At 31.1% G+C, this 5781-nt stretch overlaps 1 pseudogene across 1 annotated transcript; it reads left to right on the plus strand.

Annotated features, from left to right (window-relative positions):
- The first annotated feature begins 2118 nt into the window (after window positions 1-2118).
- On the plus strand, window positions 2119-4741 carry LOC146724360 (dynein light chain roadblock-type 2-like; annotated as a pseudogene). Its single transcript, XR_014924102.1, has 3 exons — window positions 2119-2224; window positions 4389-4460; window positions 4533-4741. The product of XR_014924102.1 is annotated as a dynein light chain roadblock-type 2-like (transcript).
- The last annotated feature ends 1040 nt before the right edge of the window (window positions 4742-5781 follow it).

Consider the following 5781-nt stretch of genomic DNA (forward strand, 5'->3'; position numbering starts at 1 on the left):
GACTTTCGCTTGCCGGGCGATATATATATAACAGAGAAAAGTATAGAATCGAAAGGATCTGAATAGCTCAGCTGGAAGAGCATCGCCCGGCAAGCGAAAGGTCTCGGGTTCGATTCCCGATTCAGCGATTTTCGGATCTATATTTTTCTCTTGCATTCATTTATTTATTTTCCGTAGGGGGGTTAAAGGGGTATTGAAATTAAATCTCAAAATATGAGATTATTTCATATTAAAATCTTGGCCGTGTCCAAGTAAAAATTTGGTGCCTTGTGCACCGGTATTTAATTCTAACGAAAAATTATTTAGTTTCGTTAGGATAACGCATTGTCATCCGCGATTTGGCTCTTGTTGCCCGTCTTATACGTTAAATTTATATAAAATTATCTATTTTGGAGGTGATTAAGAAGGACTTTTATTTTCACCAATATTATAATAATATATTATATGTATATAATAATATTATATATATAATATATATAATAATATATAATAATATATTTATCTAATTTTACATACAATGCAAGAATTCGATATTGAAAAAATGTATGCAAGTATATAAAAATGTGATATTATGAAAAATTATTATTTCGACAAATATTCTACATAGCCATTACATGAATCCTTTCGGACACCCTGTATGCATACATACATGCGGGATCGTGGCGGTCGGATATATACGAGTGAAGGAAGCCTTATTTTAGCGGCACGACGCGCGGCGCATCTGAATGCTGCCAACGTTCCTCTGCCTACGGGTATCTATGTTCCTATAGAAAGGTGCTATGAAATACTCCTTTACGTTTTCTATACTGACTCCATGGATCATCCTTGGTTTCCGTTCACGTGAGGAAGCTCAACGCGCTCGCGCTCCTCCTCGTCACATTTATCGTCGACTATCTGATGACACAGGCGAAGGACTGCAGATTTGCAAAAATATGATAGTGCGCGACATGCCATGTTTATTTTCTATCTTTACGACTTGCGTCTTTAACTTGAAGGGAACCGTTGTCCTCATTTTGTTGCGAAGGAACTTCTCGGAAATCTTTTTTCGTTGATTATAAAAGTAAATTATTATTTTCAGTAGTTTAGGGTCAACGACAAAAATTTATATAGATCAGACAAGTTTGGATGAAAAATATTTTATCAATGTAAACTTGGCTGTTTGAGGTTTAGCAGAGATTAATTTGAATAATTACGTTTCCGTACTAAATCTCTTGGTCTTATCAGTATATTGGTCTTTATCAGTATGCGCTTTGACCTACTGTCGGGTACATTACGTATTCAAGGCGATTAGGGACGGTAGAGATCCTCAAGATGTTCTAATGTCTATACGAATAAATATATGTCTGCCAATTATTCGCTAAAATTTACTCTTTATTCCATAAATGTCTTGTTCAAAGAGAAACAAGTTCGAGGGATAACATAACACAATATTAATTTGTAACAATTAAATTGCTTTTGATTGATAAAAATATAGAAATTATTTATGAAGAGTCTATGAAAGTCTTGATTGTTAAATTATCTTAATACTACGAACTAGTGAAATTAACAAGAGCTCGTCAAAACTTGGAAATCAATTTGAATTTAAATTTGATTTAATTAAATCTTATCGATTGCGTGACAAAGAATCGTTACTGAAACAACGGACAGAGACCATTGAACTCTCCGGAGTGAATTATATAATTAATGACCGAATGGCAGAAAATAGAATTTTAGATTAAAGATTAAATGATTTTTTCTACAAACATTAAAACCTACTTTTAGATATAAAATTTACAGATGATTTTTGAACGATATATCGAAATATATAAAATATCCATATGGCTTATTCAAGATATAAAGTCTTCCTTTAAAAAATTCAAAAAGAGGCAATATGGTATATATGCATATATATCTGTATGCAACTATAGATGATTTTTTAAAAAAGATTTTTTTTCAAGTAACATTAAAAACTACTTTTAGATATAAAATTTAGCACAGATGATTTCGAACGATATATCGAATATATAAAATATTCATATGGCTTATTCAAGATATAAAATCTTCCATTAAAAATTGAAAAAGGAGCAACATGGAATACATATTATACATGTATATGTAACTATAGAATAAGCGATAAGAATGTCCCGGGATATTTACATACCGAAAGCGTATCAAACACGACACAGCGTGTGCAATTACATATTAGCCTCTTTATCCGACCCTTATTTCATAACATCGGTGTCAGGTCAGTTCATGGATAACTTTCTCACACCCCGTATAAGCCGAGCCGGAACTAATTGCCGCTCGGTCGAGTAGCAACTGGCGTCTGAAAGGAACTGGGTCGTTAGCCGTAGTTTAATGATGGCGAAGGACGAGGGCTTGAAGTGTCTTACGAAGGACGGACGTCGAGCGTCCTTTTATTCATTGGAGGACGACCCTCGAGCGAATCGATAATCCGACGCGATAGATCCGTCTGGCGAAGAAGAGAGGATACCGTTCGAGCTCTCGCTCGAGCAAAATCGACGACGAAAAAACCCGCGGATCGGCCGATCATTAAGTCTCTCCTCCGGTGGGTGCCTGGATGATTCGATCGAGCGGCATAATTCGCGATTCGATTCATTTTCTTCATGCTGCATCTGATACGCCCGCGGTATCGAGGCCCCGAATAAAGGCAGATAGATAGCCAGATATAGATGAGTATATTAATAGGCCCGAGACGCGACTCTACACTTGGATACCGCGGAATGAAGCGAGTAATGAGATTATACGGGATGTTTAGCAATTAGAAGTGCAAGCACTTGAATCAAAATCTTGGTCGCGTCGCTCGGCCGACTTAAAATTCTAAGAACAAGAGATTGTGGAGGACGACACATTTGCAAACTTAATATATGTATATATCATTTCAAATTATAAATGAATTCAAGGAGGGAAACTTTATTAAATTTTATATCAAAATAGGTGCATATCAAGAAAAAAATTACATAATAAATACAACGCAGAATTTATTTTTAAATTTTTCTCCAATTATTGTGATGATAAATAATTACAGACAAATTTAAAAACAAACATTTGCAAATTTAGTATATGTATAATTATATGAACATATTTTTCAAATTTTAAATGAATTCAAGGAGGAAAACTTTATTAAATTTTATATCAAAATAGGCGCATATCAAGAAAAAAATGACATAATCAAGAGACACGGTAGTGTCTCGCGACCAGTTAAGGACGTAGCCGAGACAACCGTGTATCTTAACGCGAGTCGGACATTTGAGTCTTTATAATATTTCGAATTCTCAATAACGGCTGAAGCAATCGAGTTTATACTAGACTTAATCGATAGATTGAGTTTGAATTATATAATAAAAGTGTCTTTATTTCTGCTCTACGTGATTTGTAAGCAGAGATATAAAATGCAAAGTCGAAATATGAAAAATTTCTTTTAAGAAACGTCCCCGTCATCATTGTCATCATCGACCACGCAAACATAGTAGTATCGTGCTACACGTATTCACACGTATACAACACATGCGCACACATATATCACACGTACACAACACATAAATAGAGCATGTATTGGAAATGTTCCATCTCGCACGTTTTACAACGACGCGCGATAGTTGCCCTCCGCTATATTGACAGCGTGCGGGGTAGATATTTTCAATCAATCAACGTGCGGGGTTAGATATTTTCAATTTCAATTTTTACATTCAATTTTAATGTTATTATTTGCAAATTTATGGTCATAATATTTCAATAATATTTCAATATATAAATGCCTATGTATGAGTATGCATATATTTTTAATAATAGTTGCCCTCCGCTATAATTGACAGCGTGCGGGGTTAGATATTTTCAATTTCAATTTTTTTCAGTTGTACATCAAGCAGGTAGCATTATCAGCTCACTTGTGAGCATGGGTTGGGCAATGGCTAGTTATCATCGCAGCATTCGATTAGCTTAACAAGATAAATCTAATATCAGTGCTATAGGAACTATTTTACAATTTTTCTGGCATTTTCTTATTGCAGGTACATATATATCCAATAATTAATATACAAAATTAAATATTATTCATCACACACTTTGTATCAAAATAATATATTTTTAAAATTTATTTTAAATTTATTTATCATTTGTGATTGTAGTGGCAAGGATCTTATTGCTCAGTGTCATTGCAAGCATCTGGCCTATATATACCATAATATATTGCGTAATACATTGGCTAAGTATGACAATATAGATTTTGATAGATTCCCATGGAATATTGGAATTTTGTCGGACTTACAGTCATCCACCACATATGCAGCCTACAATTAAAGAACGCATTTTATCCATATGATTTGCTTCCGTTATTGGAATATTTAAAATAAAATTTTATTAATAAATTTCGATGAAATATTTATAAGAGGTTGAAGAAACTATGAAACAAATTCAGTCTCATAAAAGGGTAGTTGGAACAATAGTGGTGAATGCAGAAGGTATTACATGAGATCATTGACATGATTTACTTGTAGTTGTAAACAAAATTTATAAAATTATATTTGTTTTAGGTATTCCTATAAAGTCAACATTAGATAATACGACAACAGTTCAATACAGCACGGTTGATAAGTCAATTGTCAGATAAGCTCGTTCTGTCGTACGTGAATTGAATCCAACAAATGATTTAACTTTCTTGCGCATACGTAGCAAAAAACATAAAATTATGATGGCACAAGATAAAGAATTCATATTAATAGTAGTACAAAATCCAGTGTGATTATATTAAAAGAAACAAAAATATATTTCAAAGTTAAGATTTATTTTTTTGGTTGTTAATTTAATCTGTATGCTACATTGGATGTTTAATATCTATTCAATTACATTAAAGAAAATAACAGAATAAAGCTTAAAATTATACAAAATGCCAGTATTTAATTACTAATTTAACAAATTATGAACCTTTTAGAGTTTTTAAATAGTGCTTTCTTCTTTGGTAACAAAATATTATATTTTTAAGTTTGATAAGTATGAAAATCTGTATATATATGTCAATTTCATGTCATGTTTATTTTTGTATTTAATACAATTATAAATGTACAGTTTCTCATCAATAAAATATCAATCAGTATCTTTTTTATAATTTAATTTTAATATTGTAGATTGTTTTGTATTCAGTGGACAAAAAAAATATTAGTAGTTGGTCCTATTAATTATACATACATATAAGAGTGTTCGCACAAATAATTCTATGCAGTCTTTAAGATAATATAACAATACTGTATAAATATAATCAATTTAAAATACATCTAATCAAAATTGGATGTATTAAATCAACTAGCATATAAAAAAGATTTTTTAAAATTATATATATATAATAAAAATCCAACATTTTATATATATATATATATATATATATAGATAAATATATTTATTTATTGTATATCATAAATATATATTTATTTATTTATATTTACCTATCTTTTTTTATATATATGGTAGAAATACAATGTATGAGTTATTTTATTTTGCAAAATTTTTGAAAGTTAAACTATTAATTACAATGAAATTATTTCATATAATACCGAGATTCTTTTCATAATAAAGATTAAGAGAGAGTTAGATTTTATCATAAGATTTATAAAAGTCATAAGATAAGGTTAATTGCATATTGTATAGTTTATCTCTCATTTTTTAAAGTAAATAAATATCAAAGTTACATTGCTTGAACTGGTGCGTTTGAAGTATGTTGTCTTTTTGAGGGATGCAAGACAATATAGTACAAAAGCATTGCTGTAATTCCCAAGAAAAGGAAATGAT

Source organism: Nylanderia fulva, unplaced genomic scaffold (genome assembly GCF_048542155.1).
Source record: "Nylanderia fulva isolate GAGA-0341 unplaced genomic scaffold, ASM4854215v1 Scaffold1360, whole genome shotgun sequence".
NCBI lineage: Eukaryota > Metazoa > Arthropoda > Insecta > Hymenoptera > Formicidae > Nylanderia > Nylanderia fulva.